Genomic DNA, 16,042 nt, shown 5'->3' with positions numbered 1-16,042 from the left:
ACCAATTATTGACAATTATGAGAGGCCAACCCATTAAGTTTACTTCTCAAAGCCTTAAGTACGTAACATTTACTCCTAGACTTGAAGTATGTCAAACAGGCTTGATCACATCCACCCATAAGTCCTAACCTACCTACCAATTGGCTTAGTAGTGGGTTAGCGTCAATGGGCTTCAAATTGATCACACAGGGTTCTCAAATTACCAAATCCATTATATCCAAAAACTCAAGACCACTCAAGTCCCTTGGCTTAGGCCAAGAGTTGATAAAACTACTCAAGAACAAAAGAGAGCATTTCATCAAACACTTAGAATGCAATGAAAATCAACATCATAAATTGCAAGATGCTAAAATCTACCACTATCAATTGCAAGAAAAGTGAGATCACAACTCAATTCATCAATTAAAGAAACATCAACATCAAAATTGCATTAAATATAAACAAATCCAACATGAGTCATCATCACAAAAGAGAGCAAAATAGGAAATTAACATAAAAACTAAGAGAATCATAATGTAGAAAGGAGAAATTATAGAAGAAACAAGATGAGATCAAGTAATTAAACATGAAATTAAAATAATCTAACCTAATCCTAACCTAATTCTAGAGAGAAGAGGGAGCTTCTCTCTCTAGAAAACTAACTAAAGGCTCATGTTGGCTAAACTAATTGCTCCCCCCTCTTGCTTGGACTTCAATTCTGCATGAAATACACTCAGAAACAAGTTGGATTTGGGCCTGGGCAGCTCAGAAATCACCCCCAGTGTTTTGCCTTCAAGTGGGCCACGTGAGAGTATCGGTGCGTGCGCGTCGCTGGCAAATTCTCAACCCGCGCGGACGCGGCATGTACGCGTGCGCGTCCATAGGCGAAATCACTTTTGTGCGTGCGCGCCTGATGCGCGCGCGCGCGTCCTTTGGTGCATTCCCAATCTTTGTTTCTCCATGCATTCTCCCTTTTTGTATGCTTTTCTCCTCATTTCTTCCATCCAATACTTGCCTTATGGACCTGAAATCACTCATCAAACACATCAAGGCATCGAATGGAATTAAAGTGAATTAAAATCACCAATTTAGGGCCTAAAAAGCATGTTTTTACACTTAAGCAAAATTCAAGGGAGAATTACAAAACCATGTTATTTCATTGAATAAATGCGAGAAAAAGTGACAAAATCCCCCAAAATAAGCACAAGATAAATCACGAAATAGGAGTTTATCACGGATCTCTTCACATGAAGACTCCTGAAAAAGCTACTGAGTTGATTGAGATGGTTGCCAACAACCAATACTTGTATTCTTTTGAGAGAACCTCTGTGAAGAAAAGAGTCATAGAACTGGATACTTTGGACAAAATTCTTGCTCAGAACAAGGCTATGTCTCAACAAATAAATGTTATTACTCAACACTTGAGTGGAATGCAAGTTTCAACCATCAGTGCTCAAGATACTTTGACAAACCCCAATTTTGTGGTTTATCTTGTGCTTAATTTAAGGGATTTTATGATCTTTTCTCATATTTATTCAATGAAATAGCATGATTTTGTAATTCTCCTTAAATTTGTGCTTAAGTGTGAAAACATGCTTTTTAGGCCTTAAAATTGCTAATTTTAATTCACTTTAATTCTATTCGATGCCTTGATGTGTTTGTTGAGTGATTTCAGTATTGGATGGAAGAAGTAAAGAGAAAAGCATGCAAGTGGAGAATGCATGAAGAAATGAGCATTTGGAGAATTAAGGGCCACGCGCACACGTCACCCACGCGTACGCGTGATGAGGAATTTTGCAAGTGACGCGCACGTGTGACGAGCGGCACGTGACTCACTTAAAGTGAATTTGCTGGGGGCAATTTCTGAGCTGCCCAGGCCCAAATACAACTCGTTTCTGAGGGTATTTCATGCAGAATTCAAGCTTGGGTAAAGGGTGAGCAATTAGTTTTAGGTTAGCATCATGTAGGTTAGTTTTCTAGAGAGAAAAGCTCCCTCTTCTCTTAGAATTAGAGTTTTAGGTTAATTTCATCTTAGATCTAGATTTAATTCTTGTTTTCATCTTGTTTCTTTTACACTTTCATGCTTTAGTAGTTGAATTCCCTAGTTTCTTCTTATTGATTTCCCTTTTTATGCCTTTTTTAGTTTATTGATAAACTCTTTGTTGGATTTGAATTTCCCTTAATGCAATTCATGTTTTATGTTCTTTTTTTTTGTTGATTTGAGTTGTTGTTATGTTTTCTTGCAATTGGGTAGTTGTAGATTTTATTATTTCTTACAATTTACCATGTTTTCCTTTTATGCCTTCCAAGTGTTTGATAAAATTCTTAGTTGGGCCTTAGAGTAGCTTTTTGAGCATTCCTGGCTTGGAAAAAGGAATTAGGCAATTTTGAGTCATGAATACCCAACTCATGTTAGTGATTTAAAGTTGTTAGCTAATATTGTTTCCATTAACGCTAATCTTTTGCTAATTCAATTAGTAAGTTGATTAGGACTTTTGGATTGAGATTAGCTAGTCTTATTTGACTTTCTCTTGTGTGAAAATAATATTGTATCTTCTTCCATTGTTAGAGATGACGAAATAGGATAAATTCTTGTTAATCATTGTATGATTAGTGACTAGGATAGAAAGCCTATATTCTCAATCCTTGCCATGAATGTATCTTTTTATTAATTGCTTTCTTTAGTTGCTTGATTTACTTTTCTTGTCATTTATTTTCTCGCTCTTTTAACAATCAAACCCCTCTTGCATCTTCATAGCCAATAGTGAGCACTTTATTGCAATTTCTTGTGAGACGACCCGAGGTTTGAATACTTCGGTTAATTCTTATTGGGGTTTGTACTTGTGACAACCAAAATTATTAAAATTTGATGTGAGTATTGTTAGTTGGTTGGGAACTATACTATCAACAAGAATTATTTTGTGTGAAATTCCTAACCGACGATAATTCTCTCCATCAAATTTTTGGCGCCGTTGCCGGGGAATTGAAATGGTGTTATGTTATTGGCTATTGTAAATATGTGAATATGTTTGCCTTTTGCTTCTTTGTTTGTTGTTGCTAGTTGTAGGACTTGGCTTTCTTTGTTTCTTGTTAGCTTTTGTTTTTGTTTTCTCTTTCACTATGAACTATCATCACTTTGGCTATGAGTTTGGTTACAATTATGTTATAGGGAATGAAAGCTTCAATGAGGAACCACATTGTGGGAATGGATATCAAATTTGGGAGGAGCCACATGTTTTTGGTCAACCTTCATGGCAACAACCCTCTCTAATCTCTCATTGCTACAATCCACCCCATAATGTACATAATTATGAACCAATCCCTCAACATCGTTCTCAATCATACTCACAAGCCTCATACCACCATTCACCTCCATATGATCCTAATCCATATCCACCATACCAACCACCAAATGAACCATACCTAGAGCCACCATCATTCCAACACCAATATTCCCAAGAACCACAAATTCCATATACACCACCTCAAGACCTTCACCAATATGAACCATCTTCCAACTATAATACCTTTTCCTCAAACAATGAACCCTCTCTTTCTACACCACCCCTAATGGACGAAGGTCTCCATGCCCTCATGCTTGAACAAAGAGATCTTAGATCTTATATCCTAAGGCAACAAGAGGAGACAGAAAAGGAGTTCAAGAAGCTAGAAGTCGTGATTGCTACCATGGCAGAAGCCGTTAGCAACATGGTCTCATCCCACCTAAGCTTACGTGATCAAGGCACTCCCATTGTTGAATGTGGAGAAGCAACCAAGGAGCATAGTGAGGGAGTAAACTTGAAGCTTCAAGGTGAAGAAGAGGAGTTGAAATGAGAAGTGCAACAGGAGGAGGAGGTAGAGATAATTGAACCAAGAGAAGTGGTTGAAAATTTAGGAGATGTTAAATGCAAGGAGGAACCCCAAGTTGAAGAACCTTCTTCCATGAAGTGTGAAATTGGTGTTGAAGAGGATAGTGCACAACCTCCAAGGCACAATGTTATTGAAGAATTGGAAGAAATGGGGCAATCACCAAGTTCCCCTATCTATGATGATTCCACATCAACATATGATCCTTTTAAGTTTGAGGAATCCTTCTCCATTGAACTTGGAATTGATGATGAGGTAGATTTTAATCAACCTCCAAGATATGACTTGAGTGATGGGGAAAAGCTAGAGGACATTGGTGAAGAAGAATATGAACTTGAGGAAACTTGGCAAGAGGTAAAGCTTGAAGAACCTTGCTAAGTGGTGGAAGCCCCTAGAAGAGGATGGACAGAAGTGGAACGTGTTTTGTCAAGATCATTGGAAACTCCTCCACCTAAGTTACCATCTAATCCTTTATTTGAGTGGGTAAAACTTCTAACTCTTAGCCTTATTATCCCACTTGAATATGGTATTCTTGAAACAGATGGCCAACTTGGGGCGCTTTGTGGAATGAAGCGTAAGAGGGGGATGTTTAGTGGTTGGCGGTGTAAATCTAGGCTCATTATGGTTGGAAGCTCAAAATTGAGGAGCATGGATTGGGGTAGTGCTCAAATTGATGGGTCTAGGAGGATAGTTTGGTGCCTTAGTGAGAATTCAGCTTTTCTACCACCCGGAGGGAATTACCATGATCAACTTGAAGGCGGGTGTAAAAACAAAGTGTGGGATCTCGGATTACAAGAGAAGGATCAACTTTGGGAGCTCATGGTTTGTGAAGAACTCCATCAAAGCTTGGAGACACTAATTTTGAATGATGGAGCTTATTGGAAGTCCAAGCATTAGTGGATGTTCAAGGATGCATTCAAGCACAAGCCACCTTGATGAAAAGCTCCCCCTAAGTCCAACTTAAGGACAATAAACAAAAGTGCTAGGTGGGAGACACCCCACCATGGTAACATCTTCCCCTTTTTCTTTTTGTAAATATTGGTAAAAATTGGTTTAATTTCATGTTCTATTCAGTTTGTTAAGTTTATTTGGAAGTCTAGTAGGTTAAATAAGGTTTTATGGTGTTTTGGTAGCTGTTTGGAGGTTTAGAATACTTGGTTTGGTGCAAGAACTTGGAAAAAATTTTGAAAAACAGAGCACCATGCCACGCGTACGCGTCACCCACGCGTACACGTGACACCAAGAATTTTGACCACCCAGGTCTACGCCTCGCCCACGCGTACGCGTGGAATCCAAAATTTCCACCTCCCATACAAATTCCAAAGAGTTGCGAGAGTTTTGGGCTGGAATTGTGCCTTTAGCACAAGCCCACCCACGCATACACATTACCCCACGCGTACGCATCGCCTCTCTGATTTGTACATCACGCGTACGCGTCGCACCTCATTTCTGCCATTCACACGTACGCGTGACACGAAGCGTACGCATGACACCAGTGGCGGAACCAGAAATTTCATAAGAGGGGACCAATTAAATATTAAATATAACAAAATATGATTTGTAGCATATATATCAAAAAAGTAATTATATTATATAAAAGTCAATGTTCGACTACATACTTTAAGATTTTGATATTTTTTAATCTTGCTCAACAAGTTGTGTCACAGGTTGTTCAATAATATTTTGAACATTACTCAAAGAATCTGAAGCTGAATTTTGTTCATCATATATTCCCTCTTTTCTCTTGAAAAATGAGTGAATTATTTTCATCTTTGACATTTTTAACTTAACTTGAACTATCTAACAAAAAAAAAACAAAAATAATTGCATATATATATATTATTTTCTTTAAAAAAAATATTAAATCTATTGAGTAATAACAAATAATTTTAGAAACACAAATATATAATAATCAAAAATAAAGTTATTGATTTACCTGATTATTTTTTTATTCCAAGTCTCACCCAAAAATAATTCTATTGAGTTTTGCCCTCACTTCAATCTTTGAACACTATCCATTATAAAAAAATAAATTAATTATTTTAAATAAATAATATAAATAACACTTGACATTGTTATTAACTTAAAAAAATTGAAATATACCTCTTTGAATCTTTGTTGTGCATTCAATGGTTAATATTTTGCTGTTCACTTCTCTTCAATGGTTTTTCTTCATATGTCTTGTTTTGGTATGGAAAGAAAATTAGAATGAGAAGAGTAGAAGACCAAAAGTTTGGAAACCACTAAAAGAGAGAGAAAAGTGGCGCTGATGCCTCTGATGGTTTGAAACAAATATTTGAAAAATGTACTAGTATTACTTTAATTAATAGTATGGGCTTGGGCTAGTATAATAGAACCATTTTTATTAATTATTAGAATGAACTATTTGTTAACAAGAGCAACAATAATTCAAATATCTAATTCATAGTGCAGTTTTTAATTATTTTAATTTATAAAATTTTGTAACTTATATTTTTTTAATATTATATATAAAAATAAATTTAATATTATTAATTATTACTATTTACTATTTTTTTTTTAAATTTTGGGGGGGACCATGGCCACCTTAGGCCCCCCGTAGATCCGCCACTGCGTGACACCACTGCCCTGTTTCATCCACCTTCTTTTCTTCTCTTCTTTCCATTCCTTTCCTTTTTCTCTCATCTCTTCTTTTCTTTCAACCTTTCAACCATCATCCAACATTACCAATCACCATCTATCACCAATTCTTTTAGTTAGTTATTTCGTTAGTTTAATTTTTGTTTGATTTTCTGTTTTTCATGATAAGTGTTGGATTATTAATCTTGTTTGCTATTTATTGCTGCTTATTATTAACCTGATGCTATTTTAGCATAATTATTTTTTATAGTCATTGTTGGATTTCTTTATTGAGGTTATACTTTGTTACTTGGTTTTGAACTTTTCATGTTTTACATCTTTGCATACCCAAGTACTTATACATTGCCTTCAAGCCTTTTAAATCTTTTGAATTGCATGTTTTGGCCACCATGCATTCATCATCCATTGTTAGGCAATTGTGTATTATCAATGTATTTTTTATTAGGTGATGCTTGTTATGATTGATCTTTATTCACATCACCTATTTCATGCATTGAGATTTGTGAAATTGTGAAATTGGATCGTAAGCTTACCTAGTGACATATTTTTGAGCTTTCTAAGCTTTGTAGACCATGCTTGCTATGTGATTGATTTCCACTTCTATCTTCTTTGTCCTAAGTTCCATAGCACCCGTGTCTTCCACTTTATGTCACTTAGGTCTTGCAACAACTTCAACATGTGTCATTGTTTGATGTGTGAGCTCTATATTTCATTTGGTTCATTAAGTTTCCTTACACATCAATCAATGTCCATTCATTAGCCAATTTTACAATTGCTTGATTTCTGCTTGAATGCTTTTATGCTTCTTCACTACTTGTTTGTATCTTAACTTACAAGTTACTTTGAAGCATTTCAAGCACACTAGAATGATTGAAGTATATGCTTTCTTTTGTGTACTTGTGACATAGCTTTCTATGCTAGTGTGTGTGTGTGTGTTCTAAACCATGCACAACTTAGAACTCACACACCTATTTTTCATCAATGTTACACAAATTCATTCACTCCATTCTAGTAATTTGCCTCACTCCAATAATTTACGCTTCCTTGCTTTTGTATTTTCTCATCTTACGGTGTTATTTTCTATTTTTCATGATTGATGCACGATAAGAAAAAAATGGAAGCAAAAGAAAGAACATGCAGCACCGATTGATCCGCCAGCTGAAGGTGGCAATCTGGAGAGTCACCGTACTCCCTTGCTCATCTTTGAGTGCACCGAGGACGGTGCAAAATTTTAAGTGTGGGGAGGCCGTCCGACCAGTCAGCATTTTTGGGTGACAAGTTTCTAATCCCAACACTTTTACATTTCATTCTTAGGTCTTTTTAGGATTTTTAGTTGCATTTTCTTGTTTTACATCTATATATGATAAGCTTAGTCAAAATACTGAAATTTTTCAAGGATTTTATCTATAGGGCACCCCAATTGATTGAAAAAAAAAATTTAGAACTTGCTTGAATTATATATTGTGGATCATATTTTTGATCTAAGAACACAAGCATGTGAGATTTGAGTCTAATTGTGTGGTTACATCATATAACCACTTATTTTCATTCTTGTGTGTATTATTCTCTTTCTATGATTGCAATCTTTGATTTGTTTGATTCTTTATGTCCATTATTTTGTGTATACATGCACTTATATGATTGAGGCCATTGTTTCAATTAGCTCACTTACCCAAATAGCCTACCTTTTATCTTCCATTGTTAGCCAACTTTGAGCCTATGCTAAACCCATTTGTTCTTAATTTTAGCACATTACAAGCCCTAAGTGAAAAACAATAAATGTCGCTTGTTTGGATCTTTGATTAGCTTAGGCTAGTGAGAGTGTTTATCATTTGATTTTGGGAGAGTTGGGAGCATTGGGTAGAGATAAAAGTGTATTTTGTGGTTTTGTTGAAAATCATGGGAATTGGGTACATACTGATGTATCAATTATGTTTAAACAATATGCATTGATGCTTTTGTGTATATCTTAGTTTGAAAAAAAATGAGAAGAATAAAAAGAAAAAAATATATATATAAAAAGAAAAAGATATAGAAAAAAAAAGAAAGAAAAATAAAAGCAATAAAAAGGGGACAAAATGCCCCCAAAGTAAAGTTCAATAAAAAAATCAATGCATATGGGTTGTGATAAAAAAAATAGAATGCATGAGTGTGTGAAAAAGTGAATAATGGGTAGTTAGGCTAGCTGTTAAATTTTATAGGTTGTTATATATGTTAGGTGGGAAGCTTAAGTTAATCAAAGATTTACAATTCTAGTCCACTTGACCATATACGACCCTACCTTGACCCTAGCCCCATTACAGCCTATGGGAAAGTCCTCATGATATTTGTATGCATGCATGAAATAATTATTGATTGTTAGATGAAAAACAAATCTTGGAAAGTATGATTAGAAGAGAATTGAGTGAATCAACCCTATACACTTGAGTGACTAAAGCGGATACACATCCGGTGAGGGTTCGATTGCTCAATTACATGTTTTCACCTATGATCATCTTTTCTTGCAAATTTGTAAAAACTTTTCAATAACTCAATTAAATTGTGGGTTTGTTTTGATTGCTATTACTTTAGCCCTTGTACTTGTATATGTATCCTTGGGAATTGATTTATTTTGACCAAGTAATTGCATTCATTTAGATAGATTGCATGTAGGTAGTTGCATCTAGGTAGTTTGCATTGAATAAATGTTGATACCCTTTGTTTCTTTCTTGAGTTTAGCATGAGGACATGATTGGTTTAAGTGTGGGGAGGTTTGATAGACCCCAATTTTGTGGTTTATCTTGTGCTTAATTTAGGGGATTTTATGACCTTTTATTACATTTATTCAATGAAATAGCATGGTTTTGTAATTCTCCTTAAATGTGTGCTTAAGTGTGAAAACATCCTTTTTAGGCCTTAAAATTGCTAATTTTAATTCACTTTAATTTCATTCGATGCCTTGATGTGTTTGTTAAGTGATTTCAGGTTCATAAGGCAAGAATTAGATGGAAGACGTGAAGAGAAAAGCATGCAAGTGGAGAATACATGAAGAAATGAGCATTTGGAGAATTAAGGGCCACGTGCACGCGTCATCCACGCGTACGCGTGAGAAGAACATTCGCAAGGCCACGCGCACACGTCACCCACGCATACGCATGATGAGGAATTTTGCAAGTGACGCACACGCATCGTCCACGCGCACGCGTGATGAGCGGCACGTGACTCACTTAAAGTGAATTCGCTAGGGGGATTTCTGAGCTACCCAGGCCCAAATCCAACTCGTTTCTGAGGGTATTTCATGCAGAATTCAAGCTTGGGCAAAGGGGGAGCAATTGGTTTTAGGTTAGCATCATGTAGGTTAGTTTTCTAGAGAGAGAAGCTCCATCTTCTCTCTAGAATTAGGGTTTTAGGTTAATTTCACCTTAGATCTAGGTTTAATTCTTGTTTTCATCTTGTTTCTTTTACACTTTCATGCTCTAGTAGTTGAATTCCCTAGTTTTATCTTGTTAATTTCCCTTTTTATGGCTCTTTTAGTTTATTGATGAACTCTTTGTTGGATTTGGATATCCTTTAATGCAATTCATGTTTTATGTTCTTTTATTATTAATTTGAGTTGTTGTTATTATTTTCTTGCAATTGGGTAGTTGTAGATTTTATTCTTTCTTGCAATTTACCATGTTTTTCTTTTATGCCTTCCAAGTGTTTGACAAAATGATTGGTTGGATGTTAGTGTAGCTTTTTTAGCATTCTTAGCTTGAAAAGAGAAACTAGGTGATCTTGAGTCATGAATACCCAACTCATGTTGGTAATCTAGAGTGATTAGTTAATATTGTTTTTATTAACTCTAATCTCTTGCTAATTCAATTAGAAAGTTGATTAGAACTTTTGGATTGAGATTAACTAGTCCTATTTGACTTTCTCTCTATGTTAAAGATGACATTGTACCTTCTTCTGATGTTGGAGATGACGAAATAGGATTAGCACTTGTTAATTATTATATGACTAGGATAGAAAGCCTAGTTTCTCAATCCTTGCCATGAATGTCTCTCTTTATTAATTGCTTTCTTTAGTTGCTTGATTTACTTTTCTTGTCATTTATTTTCTTTCTTTTTTACCAAATCAAACCCCCTTGTTCCTTCATAGCCAATAATTGATCACTTTATTGCAATTCCTTGTGAGACGACCCGATGTTTGAATACTTCGGTTAATTTTCATTGGGGTTCGTACTTGTGACAACCAAAACATTTAAAATTTGATATGAGAATTATTTGTTGGTTTGGAAGTATGCTTACAACGAAGAAATTCCTTTTCTATAAGAGAAATTTCTAGACCGATAATAATTCTAATTATCATACTTCCTATGACATGAGTGGTGAGTTACATCAAGGTGAGCCTTATGATTATGGTCAATTTTTCTCTGAACAGGTTAACTATGTGGGCAACTCCTCCAGACCCCTTAATAATAATCCTTTCTCCAAGACATATAATCTGGGGTGGAAGAATCACCTAAATTTTGGATGGAAAAATCAACCATAGAGGAACTGGAATTTCAATAACAATCAAGACCATCAGAACAGTTTTAATCAGGGTGGTTCCAACAACAATAACCCACCATCTAATTCTTAAAAGTCCTCTGAGTTAGAATTTATAGTTGCAGAGCTCTCCAAGAGTACTCTTAGTTTATACAGGAAACCAGAGCTTCGTTGAGGAACTTGGAGGTTCAAATGGGCCAAATAGCCACAAAGGTTGCTGAGATTGATCAGAGGACCACCAATACCCTTCCTAGTAACACAATTTCAAATCCAAGAGAGGAGTGTAAGGTTATCACATTGGTAAGTGGACCAGTGATTGGTGAGGAAGCATAAAGTGCTGAAGGACCAGTTGCAAAAGAAGCTCCAGAGGAGACTGAGTATGCTGTAACGCACACCCCTCTAAGGCATCCGAATAATCCCTTTCCAGTTGATCATGAGAAATATTCGGAATTGCCTAAGGCACTTGAGTACAAGCTGAAGATGCCATATCCTCAAAAGTTTCAAAAGGAGACCAAGGACTAGCAATTTTCAAAGTTCTTGAAAGTCTTCAGAAAGTTGCAAATCAATAATCCTCTCTCTTAAGCAAATTGAGTTAATTCATGGAAACACAGGAAGACGATTCACAGTGAGAGGTAAGGAGTTAAAGCACTATGATCAACCCTCACCTTAACAATAGCTGAACGTCAAGCTATTGACGTTAAAGAAGCGTTTGTTGGGAGGCAACTCAACCCTCAATATACTTTGATTTTGTGTTCAGTTTGATTTTTATTTATTTATAATTTTTATTCATATCAAAGTTTCATGTTCTATAAACTTATAATTATCGTTCATAAATAAAAAGCAAATCAAAATTTCATGTGTATGCCAGTTAATGCTAGCTGGGTACCTCTTAATTATGTTTGTAGTTGACTAGTTGGTATGAATAAATTGATGGTGGGTTGTCAACCATTTCTTACAGAATATGTGTATTGATTTTAGTTTTAAAGTTGATTTGGCATTATTTATATTGTGTTGTCTGAATGAGTGCCTTTACAATCATGTGAGTAAAATAGTCTAATTTGTGGTAATTTTTTAGTTTATTTCTCATTGTCTTACTGAGATTATATGATGCATGATGTTCAAAACTCTTTTATGGTTTTGTCTTGAAACTTTCATTTAGATGTGTTGTTGATTGTGATCAGCATCACCTTTTTTTTTTCCTTTCATTGTCATTGAAATTTTTTTACGGGTACTTTTTTATTGTTGATTGACTTATTAATGCAGTCCTTTCTGATGTTAATTGACTTATTAAATCTGTATCACATATTTATTACTCAACTGTACTGTGTCATCAAAATATTTTTGCTCCGTTCTAACATGTTTATTTCTTTTGCTAGTAGGAGGACTTGATGTGAAGAAAATATTATTTTTCATAAAAATATGAGATTAGATGGGTCTCATATATACTTTAGTTATCTAAATGTAATATTTTTATGTCTTCTGTACTTTTTTTAAGAGGCTTTATCCGGTATTACATGTAACGGATAAACTACGCCCTATTTTAATTTGTGTTGTTTGGACTAAAAATATATCTAGCTTATAATATAAATTTTATGATGTAGATTTTTTGAATTTCTCTTTTTTAGACTTATTTTGTGATTATCATAATTTTGGAATGTGATTATACTTTTAAAAAAATAAATATCAAAAAACAGAGTAAACTATGGTCACGGTTTTAAAATAGGGTGACCATAGATAAGTTATGGTCACAGTTTTATTGTGACCGTAGATAAGGCTATGGTCACAATTAGGGATGGAAACAGGACAGGCCAGGCCAGGTTTTGCTCTTAACAAGCCGGCCTGTCATGTAGTCAATTGGCCTGAGCCTGGCCTGCAGCCTGCTATCGGTTTTTTTTAAAGTACTAAGCCTGGCCTGGCCTGAAGCCTGTTAAAAGGCCTGATAATTTTTTTTTATAAAAATAAAAATATTATTTAAAAAAATATTTTTTAATAAATATATTTATATGTAATATGTCATATTTAATATTTATAAAAAATTTTAAATTCTAAAGTATTTAAAATATCTCATAATTTTTTTAATAATAAAAAATTATTTATATATGTAATTATGTATTAACAGGCTCAGGTAGGCCTGACAGGCCAATAAGACTAATTAGTGAACTTGGGCCTGACCTATTAACATAATAAGGCTTTTATAAGAGTTTGAGCCTGTGCCTATTTTATAGCAGGTCAGGCCAGACCAGGCCAAACACAGGCTAGGCTACAGGCCCCTGGCAGGCCGCCTGACCTTTTTCCACTCCTAGTCACAATTTTTCAAAAGGGTGATCATAAAGTGAGCTGTGGTCACGGTTTAAAATAGAGGTGGCCATAGAGTAAGCTATGGTCACGATTTTAAAATAAGGTGACTATAGATAAGGTATGGTCACAGTATAAGGCTATGGTCATAATTTTTCAAATGGGTGACCATAAAATGAGCTATGATCATAGTTTTAAAATAAGGTAATCATAGGTAAGTTATGGTCATGCTAAAATCGTGACTATATATTAGCATCTGGTCACAGTTTTATAAAAGGGCGACCATAGCCTAATTTATGGTTACGATTTTAAAATAGGGTGACGTTAGATAAGCTATGGTCACGCTAAAACCGTGACTATAGATTAGGCTAATGGTCATGATTTTACAAAAGGTTGATTATAGATTAGGCTATGGTCACGGTTTTTACGTGTGACCATAGAGTAACTTATGGTCACGGTAAAAAAAACGTGGCCTAAAGTGTCAGAATTTAGACACTACAATTGCGACCATAGATAAAAAAAATCGTGGCCATAGGCTTATGGTCACGCCAGAATAGGCCACGGTGGAAAAACTACGACCATAGGTCAAAAACTGTGACCATAGACCTATGGTCACCCTTTTCACTAGCTATATGGTCATGGTTTTTCACCGTGACCATAGACTTTTTTTTTGTAGTGTTATATCTATATCTATATTATATTACAAATTTTACAATCAAAATATGTCACACCATACTCTCTCATTATAAATAAAATGTAATCTTTTCCTCCGAAATGAATGAGCTTTCTTCCTTCCTTGTCTCTTTTTTTCTACCCTTCTTCCTCCTTCCTACTCCACTTTTCTACTCTATTTCTATCCTTTTCACTCTATTCATAATCTATAATTTAATACTAATTTAACAATTAAAATGTGTTACATAACATTCTTTATCATTAAAATATTTTTTTTCAAAATTAATGAGCTTTCTCCTTCCTCTTCTTTACTTACCTCTCTTTTATTCTTTATATCTCCTACTCTTATTATTCTATCTATAACCTATAATATATATAGTAATCTATTATATATTTTTAATTTTACAATTAAAATGTGCCAATGTCACCCTCTTATTGTAATTGAAATTAAATCTTTCCCTCCAAAATTAAAGAATTCTTCCCAACTCCTTACTAATTTTATAACCAAAATGTGTCACATGTCACTCCCACATTGCAATTGAAATCAAATATTTCCCTCAAAATTTAAAGAGTTCTTTCCTCCTCCTTACTAATTTTACAACCAAAATGTATCACATGTCACTCTCTCATTGCAATTGAAATCAAATCTTTTCCTCAAAAATTAAAGAGTTCTTCTCTCCTCCCTCTTCCTTTCTCTATTTCTCTCATTTCTTCAACCACTCTATCTATTTTATATATCATTATCAATATTAATAACTAATTACTAATTTGACAATCAAAATGTGCAACATGACATTCTTTAATTGCATTAAAATTAAAATTAAAATATAAAAATTGAAATTGAAATATACATATATTATGTATCATATATTTTTATCTAATTTAATAATCAAATCTCTTATTAAAATTAAGAAAAAATATTTTTTTTCAAAATTAATAAGCTCCATTCCTAAATTCTCTCATCTACCTCTCTCCATTTTTCTATTTCTCTCAAATATTTTTACTCTATATATAATTTGTATTTTATATTAGTAATTTGACAAATCAAAATATGTCATTCGATATTTTTTTTACAATTAAAATAATTTTTTTCTTCCAAAATTAACAAACTCTCAGTCTCACTTTCATTCTCCATCTTTATCTTTCTCTCATTTTCTATTTTTTCTATCTTTCTCTTCTACAGAAAACAAAATTAACAAAATAATATAATTTAAATAAAAAATATTATTACTGTTATTATATACATAGTTTTTTAGTTTTTTATTTAGTTTTAAATTTTTACCGCTTATCTTTATAATCTATATTTTTATTTCTCTTCTTTCAAATATTTATTGCATATAATTTAGAGAGAATACTAATATTATAATAATTAAAAGTTAGAATCAAGATTCAATTGTTTTAAAAAAATTAATTTTGAGTTAATTTTATAACTATCAGTATTATTTTTTTATGCTAATATCTAATTATATTTTTATATACATAAAGAGAAAAAATATTATTTTTAAATAGCAAGTATAAAAATTAATTATTTCTATTTCTGCAACAGACTTAATAGTTAATGCCTAATTAAATGTAATAAAAATATACATGTTAAATTGTTTTAAATTTTAGATAACGAATGTTAAAATTAATTATTAATAAAAAATTAGATTTTTTCATATAAAAATAATAACTAAAAATCTTATTATTTGATTTTTTATCTACAGATACCTTGGTCTTCTTAATCAGAGACTTTTGTCAACCTACGACTTTTTTTTGTAAAAGTAATTTAATTTTATAAATCTTTTGTGCCATGCATAATTTATACTGTCAGAATAAATTTGACCGTAATTTTAAAAAATTTATATTCCCATAAAATTATTAGAAATAAAAATACTAATTTGACTACTAAAATAGTATCTCATGACACTCTTGCATTACAATTCATTTAAAAAAATTGCTTTTTTTTTTCAAAATCCGTACATTGTTGCTTACACTATTCCTACACTATCTTCTTTCCCACCACTATTTATTTTGTTCTATCTTTGGTGTAATTGCAATTTCCTCTTACTAGCTAGAGAAGGTTCTACCAAAAATAAAAGTCAATAAAACAATATAAT

This window comes from Arachis ipaensis, chromosome B2 (assembly GCF_059453495.1).
Source record: "Arachis ipaensis isolate K30076 ecotype BB chromosome B2, ASM5945349v1, whole genome shotgun sequence".
Lineage (NCBI taxonomy): Eukaryota > Viridiplantae > Streptophyta > Magnoliopsida > Fabales > Fabaceae > Arachis > Arachis ipaensis.
Note: the sequence above shows the minus strand (reverse complement) of the source record.